Source organism: Belonocnema kinseyi, chromosome 9, assembly GCF_010883055.1.
Source record: "Belonocnema kinseyi isolate 2016_QV_RU_SX_M_011 chromosome 9, B_treatae_v1, whole genome shotgun sequence".
NCBI classification, from domain to species: domain Eukaryota; kingdom Metazoa; phylum Arthropoda; class Insecta; order Hymenoptera; family Cynipidae; genus Belonocnema; species Belonocnema kinseyi.
The window spans coordinates 134,029,366-134,040,769 of record NC_046665.1 but is presented as its reverse complement, the minus strand read 5'-3'; positions in this window follow the sequence as shown (position 1 = coordinate 134,040,769).

Genomic DNA, 11,404 nt, shown 5'->3' with positions numbered 1-11,404 from the left:
CCACCGAGACTCTTCCAGAATGCGAGGCGGGAATCGAACCCGCAAGCCGAAGGAGTGGGTCCAAAGCCTACGCTTTAGCCCCCACGACCATCGTCCCACTCTTTAAAAATTTCTTTCAAATAATGAGTAATATTTGTGTTATTGAAATAGTTTAAATCTTTGCGAGATATTTAAAATCTTTGAAATTCTTAGAAAATCATTGAAATATTTGTAAAATTTTTCTGATGCCTGGAAATATTTTCAAACTGTTTAAATTTTTTTGAAATAATGGTTAATATTAGTTTTATTAAAATCATTAAAAACTGTACGAAAAGTTTGCAACATATTTTAAATCTTTGTGAAATATTTGAAACTCTAAGAAATTCACTACAATCTTTTTAAAATATTTTTGGTCTCTTTGGAAATATTTTGAAAATATTTGAAATTTTTATGAAACAATGGGTAATATTTAATTTTTTGAAATCAATCTTCATGTATTCTTTGAAATCTGCCTGAAATTGTTGTAAAATAAATTAAATCTTTGTGAATCCTTTTAAATTTATTAAAAATCTTTGCGAAATATTTTTGAATATTTTTAATCTTTGGAAAATCATTGAAATGGAAAATCATTTAAAGCTTTGTGAAATATTTAAAATCTATCTTAAATCTTTGCGAAATATTTGAAATCTTTGGGAAATCACTCTATTCTTTCTCAAATTTTTGAAAATCTTTCTGATATATTTTTTAAATATCTTATAAAATTTTTGAATAATATTTGTAAATTCTGTAACATTTTTTTTAATGATTGAAGCCATTAAAGTCTTTGTGAAGTCTTTGGGAGTTCTTTGAAATCTTTGTTTACACTTTGAAATCTTCAAGAAATCATTGAAATCTTTCTGAAATAATTGGAAATCTTTGCGAAATATTTTTAATATTTTTTTAACTTCTGATAAAATCTGTGAAATTGTTGAAACATTTGCGAAATCTGTAGGAAATCTTTTAAATCTATCTAAATTTTGGTGAAATAATTAAAATCGTTAAGAAATCTTTTGAATCTATCAAAAATCGTTGCGAAAAATTTGTGAAATTCTTTTATCTTTGGGAAATTATTGAACTCTTTGTACAATTTTATAAATCTGAAATAAATCTAAAATAAATCTGAAATAAATCTAGAAATTTTGTGAAACAATTAAAATCTTTGTGAAATTTTTTAAATCTTTGGAAAAGCATTGAAATGGGAAATAATTGAAATCTTTGTGCAATATTTGGAATTTATCTAAAATCTTTGCAAACTATTTGAAACTCTTTGAGAAATATTTGATGATATTTGTGAAATTATTGAAATATTTGTGAAATCTTTAAAATCAATCCAAAATCATCGTGAAATATTTTAAATCTTTGAAATCCTTAGGAAAATCATTGAAATTTTTGTAAAATCTGTCTGCTGTCAAAAAATCTTTTTAAAATATTTGAATGCTTTTATGAAATATTGGCTCATATTTTTAAAATTATTATAATCATTAAAGTTTTGAAAATTTTTTGAAAAATATTTGAAATCTTTTTAAAATCTTCGTGTTGTCTTTGGAAATCTTTTCAAAACATTACAAAAAATTTTGGAAGTATTGGGTAATATTTTTTGAAATTATTAAAGTCATTAAAGTCTTTGTGAAGTCTTTGGGGAATCATTGAAATCTTTGTGTGCAATTTAAAATCTTTAAGAAATCATTAACATCTTTCTGAAATAATTGGAAATTTTTGCGAAACATTTAAAATATTTGTCAAACGTTTGATAAAATTGGTGAAATTATTGAAATTTATCTCATATTGTTGAGAAATCATTGAAATGTTTGTGAAATCATTTTGAACTTTTCGATAAATATTTGATGATGTTTGTGAAATTATTGAAATCTTTATGAAATCTTTTTAATCTATCTTAAATCTTGGGCAATATTTTTAATTTAAATCTTTGATATCATTAGAAAATCATTGAACCTTTTGTAAAATCTGTCTGGTGCGTTAAAAACTCTTTTAAAAAGATTTGAAAATTTGTTAAATAATGGGTAACATTTGTGAAATTATTGAAATCATTAAAGTATTTGCAAAATTTTTGCGAAATATCTGAAATATTTTAAATCCTTAGAAAATCAATGAAATCTTTGTAAAAGCTTTTTGGTGTCTTTGGTAATATTTTCAAAGTATTTGAAATTTTTTTGAAATATTGGGTAATATTTTTAGAAATTTTTCAAATTATTAAAGTCTTTGTGAAATTTTAACGAAATATTTGAAATCTTTGTGAAATCTGCCAGAAATCATTAAAATCTTACTGAAATAATTGAAAATCTTTCTAGTATTTTTGAAAAATCTGATAAAATAGGTGAAATTATCAAAATCCTTGTGAAATCTGTAGAAAATCATTGAAATATTTATATGGTCTTTGAAATCTACCTAAATTTTTTGGAAAATAATTGAAGCTCTTATAAAATCTTCTAAATCTATTAAAAATATTTGCGAAATATTTGTGAAATTTTTTTAATCTTTGGAAAATCAATTAAATCTTTGTGCAATCTTTGAAATATATCTAAAATCTTTGCGATATATTTGAAATTTTTGTGAAATCTTTGAAATCTTTAGGAAATCATTAAAATCTTTCCGAAGTCTTTGGAAATATTTACTTTATCCTTTAAATATTAGATTAAGATAAAATTGGTGAAATTATTGAAATCTTTGAGAAATCATTGAAATCTTCGTGAAATATTTCAAATCTATCAAAAATCTTTGCAAAATCTTTGTGAAATTTGTTTAATCCTTGGGAAATAATTTAAATGGGAAATCTTTGTGTAATATTTGAAATCTCTCTAAAATCTGCGAAATATTTGAAATCTTTGTAAAATTTTTAAAATATTCGAGAAATCATTCAAATCTTTCTGAAATATTTGAAAATCTTTGCGAAAAATTTTAAATGTCTGATAATATTTTTGAAATTATTTAAATCTTTGGGAAAACTTTGAAATATTTGTGCCATCTTTTCTACAACCTTTGTGAATTCTTAAAAAGTCTTTCTGGAATGTTAAAAAGATTTTTAAAATGTTTTATAATATTGGGAAAATTATTTAAATCTTTGTGAAGTCTTTAGAAAATCATCGAATTCTTTATGTACACTTTAAAATCTTCGGGAATTCATTAAAATCTTTATAAAATATTTCTGAAATCTTTGGGAATCTTTGCAAAATATTTGAAATTCTCCTGAAATCTTTAGGAAATCTTTGGGAAATCATTGAAGTCTTTGTAAAATCTTTGAAATCTTCGGGAGATCATTAAACACTTTCTATAATATTTCTTAAATTTGTGGAAATCTTTGCGAATTATTACAAAAAAATGTGAAATATTTTAATCATATTTGTGAATTTATTAAAATCTTTGGCAAATCATTGAAGCTTGCGAAGTATTTCAAAATCTTTCCGAAATCTTTGGAAGTTCAACAAAACAATCCTATAATTCTATCGACAATATTTGTGAAATAATTGAAATGTTTGTGAAATATTTAAAATCTTTATAAAATCTTTGGAAAATTATTGAAATCTGTGTACAATCTTTGAAATCCGTCTAGAATTTTTGTGAAATGATTAAAGGTTTTTTGAAATCTTTTAGATCTATTTGAATTCTTTGTGAAATCTTTGGAAAATCATTTAAATTGGTGAAATCTTCTAAAAATATAGAAAATGTTTGCAAAACCTTCAAAACTGTTGCGAAATTTTCGCAAAATTATTAAATTCTTTGTGGAATCTTTGAAACCTAGCTGAAATATTTACCAAAATCTTTACAAAATGTTAAAAAAATTTAATTTTTTATTTTCAAACTTATTTTTAACGAAAAAAAGAACATCCACCCGTCCTATCTAAAAATTATTATTAACATGTTTTTCGAGATTTTTCGGCTGAACAACTTTTACCTATTAATTTTGTTTCATAACTTGTGTCGTTTTTTAGAAATTATATTTTTAAAATGTTTTTTTATTAAAACAAAAACTGCGCGTCCTGTCAAAAAATTATGAACTACAAATTTGTATATCTTTTTTTTTAAGAAACTTTTGTCCATTTATTTTTTTCAAAGCTTGTGTCGTTTGTCCAAAAACTTAAATTAACTTTTTATGATTAAAATAAAAATATACGCGGTTCATCAAAAAATAATTTATAACAAAATTTGTAGCTCTTTTTTGGGTGAATAACTTTTGTAAAATTATTTCTTTTCTTAGCTTGCGTTGCGTGTCCAAGAATTTAATTTGTTAATTTTCAATTTTTTTACCAATAAAATAAAAACTACGCATCCTATAAAATTATTAAATTTTAAAGTCAAAAAGACGAATTGTCTCCAAAACGGTTGATTATTCAACCTGAAAATATAATTTTTTTTTTAAATTAATAAATTGCTTAGTTAAAAATTATTTTTAACCAAACTAAAATTTTCGACAAAATTGTTGAATTTTAAAGCCAAAAGTACAAATTATCTAAAATACAGGTGAATTTTCAACTAAAAAATATAATTTCATAACAAAAGAGTTATTTTTCTGCCAAAAACTTACATTTGCATAGACATAGTGCATTTATTAAACAAATAGTTGTATTTAAACAAAAAATACAAAGTTTATACAGAAAGTTATTTTTTGACTGAATAATTTAATTTTCCACCAAATTTTTCAATCTTCAACAAACCAGAATAATTTATACACAAACGTTTGCATTTTTAACTAAAAATAATGAATTTTCATCTAACAAGATTAATTTTTGACAAGAAGATTAATTTTTCACAAGGTTAATTAATTTTTAATAAAATGGTTGAATTATCAAGCTAAAAATATGAATTATCTACAAAGCGGTTAAATATTCTACGAGAAAATGTAATTTTTTTCAACTATTTATTTTCTAGTAAAAGGTTAAATATGGACAAAAATAGTTTAAATTTTAACTGAACAGCTTCGTTTTCTACCAAATTCTTGACTTTAAAAATAAAACAGATTAATTTAGACCGAAACAGTTGCATTTTTTAATTCAAAAAGTCGATTTTAAACAAAAAATGGAATAGTTCATTGTGATTGAAAAAAACTAATTCTCAAATAAAAAAAAATAAATAAAAAAATGGATTTTCAATAAAAATAGTTACATTTTCAAAAAAAAAAAAAAAAAAAAACAATGAATTTTTAACTAAATATTTCAACTGTTAAACAAGTTGCTGAATTTCTGATAAAAAATTACTTGTTAACGAAATAGTTGCATATTCATAAAAACATTGAAATTTTTAACCAATTACTAAAATTTTGAAGCAATCGAAATTAATTCCGAACTAAAATTATAATATCAGACTTTTTAACCAAAATTATTTAATTTTTTTGTTGAGTACTTTTAATTTAGTTCGCATTTAACCGAAACCAAAGAAAATGCCAAGAAAGGGTATGTTTCTTAAAAATAGAAAAAAAATCTACAAAATGTACAATCAGGAAACGTACTAAATATTATCTTTGTTATTTTAATTATTGGAAACAATTTACATGAAATAAAACAATACAAAATAATAATCAGCGCAAAAAATTTAAAAACCAAAAATTTCCGCTTATGGAGTTCTTGCAGGACCATATAAAATAAACTTATGAGGGTGATATTTAACAAAATAATTATTCATTTGTATTTCATAGCTAATTTTAAAGAGGAATGTTGAGTTTCAGTTTGCAAGAGACGGGGCGAGAGACGGTTGCGACTCTCGCCTCGGAACGGCCGCAGTGCGCGAGTACTCAATCGAGTATATTGCGCAATATCATGCAAATATTATGAATTTTAATTAGAAATGGTTCAGGCGACCCTGACTGATTAGGTTTCGATTCCCCTAATTAAGTAAAAAGGCCATTGCGAGGAAACTTTCGAAACTGTCGTTATATGGGGATTGGCGTTATTTAACTTTTTTTAAACAGAATATTTTTTTTTGTAGATTAAAAAAAATTGGGGGGCGATATGCATAAAAAACGAAAAAAAATGTTAATGCATTTTTGGAACACCCTAATGATCAAACATTTTGTGGGTGATAGGATTCCCTTTCACAAAGTTAAAGCTTTACCTCTTCAAATAGAGATGAACCCAGAAAAAATTCTATCGCTCACATTTAGAATCTAGTTTCTATTTAACTTAAATAAACATTTCAGATTCAAATTTAGGTGCGCTCGTGTTTACTCGAGGTAAACTTTATTTTCTCGGTACACAGTCATATTAACCGAAAGCAGTTGCATGTGAAATTGAATAAACGCCAGTAAAGTAAATAAGAAAAAAAGTATCTCTACCAAAAGCGTTACGAGTAGAGGGGGTACAAAAAAACAGAAAAAATTGTAAGCTGATACCATTCACTTAAATTCTGACAAATTAAACATTTAAACAATGCATAAATATTCTGGGACCCCATCTAAGGGAGTGTGTGGGGGGGGGGGGGTATTTTTAACCGAGTATGTAACAGTTTTAATTTATCACATTTTTTTCACCATCAACTTCCTTCATCAAAATTTCTAAATAATTAAATGATTTTTTAATAATTGGAAATAATTCTGTTCTTAATATTTCGCTACCACTCTTTAAATTGTACATTTTCTTACATTTACAAAGAGATAAGAAAATTTAAATTAGGGACAAAAACTTATTTTGAAGAATTTAAAAAAAAAATTGGAAGCTTTTTAGTAATTGTGAAAGATTCAAGGATAAATTTTTTTCAAGATTTTTTGAAAAGATTTTTAATGGTTTAGGTTTTATTTTAAGAGAATAGTTTTAATTTTTGAAGATTTCAAAATGTGTGGCAAATAAAATGAAAGACTTTAAGACAATTTTTTTTATTTTTTGGAATTAAAAAAATTGTAAGTAGACTCAATTTTGCAGGACGCCAAGAGAATGAAAAAAACAATCTTAATATTTATGGGCAAACTTCAACTGATTTTTCCTCAATTAATTCTAATAGAAAATTTAAAAAAAAATTACAAACCATTTTTAATTATTTCCTGAAAGTAAAAAAAAAGAATATAAAAGGTTTTAAAGCAAAATTTTGCCATAATGCATAATTTAAAAAAAATTTAATTAAGTTTAAGAGATACTTAGAAGTTTTGAAACGATTCCAAAATAATGAAAACTTATAAGATATTTTAGAACATTTTTAACGTTTCAAGAGAATGAAAAAATTCTTTCGGTTTCCAGAAATAATTAAAATTATTTTTTATTTTGAAAAATTAATTTCAAGAGAATATTAAAAAGATTTCAAAAAATTTAAAAGATTCCTACAATTGTCAAAGAAGAATCTGGAGGGTTTTAACCATTTTTTTTATTTTGCATTTGAAAAAATCACGAAAAATCTTAACAATTGAAAAGTATTAGAAGGTTTAAAAAATGGTAAAAGTATTAAAAAAAGAGTTTTCTTAAGATTCATCGGAAAATTTTATATAATTTTTATTTTGAAAAATTATCTTTCAATGAAAAATTGAAAAAGATTTCAAATAATTTCAAAAGATGTCCTTAAATTTTTTAAAAGCGAGAAGATTCTAATGCAAAACCTTTTAATTTAGTAAAATTAACAAATTAACAAATTAACCGAAAAAAACGAGTAAATTCAAGAAATATTTAGAAGATTTGAAGAGATTGAAAAAGAGTTTTAAACTGTAAAAGATTTTCTAAAAATTCTTAGGAAATTTTGGAATATTTTAAGGCGATTTTTTATATTTTTAACAATTTATCAAAATTTTAAGAAAAATTTGAGCCAGGTAAATACATTTTCAGGAATTTAAGAGGTTTTGTATAGATTTATTGAAAACATTTTAAAAGATGGAAGCATTTTAGAAAATTTACCAAATATTTTGTATCTCTTCTAAACTTCTGAAAGTTCTAAATATTTTTTAAAGAGGCTAGAATTTTTCCTAATATTTGGTAAAATCCTGTAAAATCAATTTTTTTAAATCTTCTAGATGCTTTTTTGACATATCTGAGATCTTCAAAAATCTTGTCTAATTTTGTTTAGAATTTTATAAAATTTATATTCCTTTTAGGTTGAAAATTCAACTCCTTGGTTTATACTTGAACTACTTTTTTCAAAATTTAATTTTTTTGGGTTAAAAATTTAATTGAATTGTAGAAAATTCATCATTTTGGCTTGAAATTTTAATAATTCAAGAGAATATTCAACTGTTTTATCGATAATTCAACTCTTTTTGTGGCAAGTTCATATTTTCGTGTTGAAAATTTAGCTGTTTTGTAAAAAATTCGTCTTTTTGGTTTGAAAAAATTCAACAAGTTAGTAGACAAATCATATACTCAAAACTCAATTATTTAGTTGAAAAATCGTCTTATTTGTTAGAAAATTAATATTCCTTGTTGGAAATTTAACTGTTTTGTAGAGGATTCGTTTTTTAAAATTTTAAATTATTTTTTAAAGTGGAAATTTAACTATTCGACGTTTAGTTCAGAAATTTAACTATTGGGTTCAAAAATTCTGTACTTTCTTAAAAATTCGTCTTTATTGCTAGAAAAATAATCTTTTTGCTGGAAACTTAACTTTTGGATTAAAAATTTATTTTGATAAAACATTTTTTTGTGTGTTAAAAACGAATTTTTTAAATTTTAAATATAACTGTTTGATTACAAATAAACTTTTTTTTATGAAACTTTATATTTTTAGGTCAACTATTTTGTAGATAATTTGTTTTTTTTTTACATTGAAAATTAATTTTTGTCAATGAAAATGTATCTGTTTTATTTTTGGTTAAAAGTTGATCGGTTCATATTAAAAAATAAACTAATCGATTGAAAATTGATGTAATTAGTTGAATTTCTTTTTTGGTGTAAAATTAATCTGCTTGGTTGAAAATTCGATTTTCTGGTTTTAAAATTATGTATTTGGTTAAAAATTTTATTTTTTTGGATTAAACATTTGTTTTAGAAATTCAATATTTCAGTAAAAAATTCATTTATTTTGTAGATGATTCGTTTTTCTCATATTATTAAAAAATATTTTCTTCAATGACAATTTAACTGTTAAATTTTTTATTGAAATTTGATTTTTTTGTTAGACAAATCAAATAATATTTGTAGAGATGGATTTTGAACTAAAATTATGACTCTTTAACCAAAAAAGTGCACTTTTAATCAAGTATATTATATATTATATTTTTAAAAATAAATATTCTTAAATTTTTTCCAAACACAAAAAATTCTTAAATTAAACATGTATAGTTAAGTTTAAAAAAATATAATTCTGAACGAAAAATATAATAGTTGATAATTTAACTGAAAAAATATTTTTAATTTAAAATGATAGAGATTTAAATTAATTGAAAATACAAATTTTTTACAAACTAGTTAAATCCTCAGCCAAAAAAGGCTTTAATTTTAAAATAAAAATTAGTAATTTATATTAGGAAAGAGATTAAATTTTTTTTACCAAAAGAGATTAATTTTTCAACAAAAAGACGAAATAAATCATTTTTATTTAAACAATTTTTTAAATTCTAATGACTGTTTATTTGTTAAATTTCTTTATTTATTTGCCTCAAGGTTCTACAAATATAATTTTCCTAGCTTTATCGAGAAAATAAAAAAATGTTTTTGAAGATTTCAGATATGTCAAAAAAGTATCCAGAAAATTTCTAAGATATTTGTGTTTATTTTAGAGGATATTACCAAATTTAAGGAAAAAATTGAGTAGTTTAAACGATATTGAAAAATATTGTTGACGACTGGAAAAAATATAAGAACACTTTATAAATGTTTGGAAATCTTTCGGTGTTTTAAAATATTTTTAATTTATTAAAAATTCCAAAAACTCTTAAATATCTTTTTATCTGTCTCAGATTATTCTTAAAATGTTTTTAAAACATTCCAGATTATTATTTTTTTTTAAAACTTTAAAATCTACATTTTGATTTAAGTTTAAAAAAATGTTCTTAATCTTAATAAAGTTTGGTTTATTCTCATTAAACCTTTCAATATTCTTTAAATCTTTTTACCATTTTTGTTTCAATTATTCAAAAATATAAGTTTTATTTTAAATTAAATTATTTCTGTATCCTTTGAAAACCTCCAAATATTTCTTGAACTCATTCGATTTTTTCTAAAATTTTTCTAATTCATTTCTTTTTTGCTTTATTTCTGAATGTATAGAGATAAATGTTTAATTTTTTCCCTTTTTTGTGAAAATGAAATAAAATGTATAGAATATAATACACTTATAGTGTAAAAAAATCTTGTTTTCTGTATTAGAGTGAATTTTTGCTGCTTATCGTATTGGAAATGTTCTTTTTTTATCATTTAAATTCATCAATCAATAAAAGTAATCATCTTTCTTCCGTAATTTGCATTTATCATTCTGAGTTTTACCTCGAAAGTTCTCGAATATTAATTATGTACATGAGTAATTACTTCACCACACTCCTGCATGTTTATTCATTAACACGAGTTAAGCAGATTGCACGATCAGTGTGTAAACAGAAAATCCCTGAACAAATATAATAGGAGTAGAATATCGAATACTTCCTACCAAATTACTCATTTCAAAATGATTTCTCTTTTGATTTTATCCTTATCTAAAAAAATTGTAGTCACATATAGTCAAAACAATGTCAAAAATAATTAGATAGTCTTTGTAAGGTCGAGGTTCTATTTATAACGTCAGTCCCACCAAACTTCGGTCAATGGAGGGGGATTGTAGGAAGCAAACGAGAACCGAAAAAGTCATGATTGTTAATGTATACGAAATATTTCAAATTTTTGGGAAATCCTTGCAAACTTTGCGAAAGATTTGAAATTTTGGTTGAATTTTTTAAAATAATAGAAGTATTAGTCAAATATGTGGAAATCTTAAAAAAATAATTGAAATATTTGGAAATATGTATGAAATATTAAATCTTTGTGAAATCTTTCGGAAATCATCAAAATCTTTTGAATCTTTCTGAAATCTTTTGAAATTATTAAAAAATTTTGCGAAATATTTTTTGAATGTTCGGTATTTGTGAAATTATTGAAATATTTGTGAAGCATTTGAGAAAATATTTAAGTCTTTGTGAAATCTTGGAAAAGTCTTTGTGAATTTTTAAAACACTTTTGTGAAATGTTTGAAATCATTACGAAATATTTGTTCAGTCTTTGAAATCTGTCTGAAGTCTTTGCGAAATATATGAAATCTTTGTGAAATCTTTAGGAAATCATTGAAATCTTTTTGAATTATTTAAACAAATTTGAGCAATATTTGAAAAACTAATGTAATATTCGGTAATAGTTGTGAAATTATTGAATTCTTTATAAAATCTTTGAGAAATGATGCAAGTCTTTGTGAAGTCTTTTAAATCATTCCGAAAATTTTTAAATCTCTGTAAACTCTTTATCAAATCTTCGGAAAATGATTGCAAATTTAGTAAAAC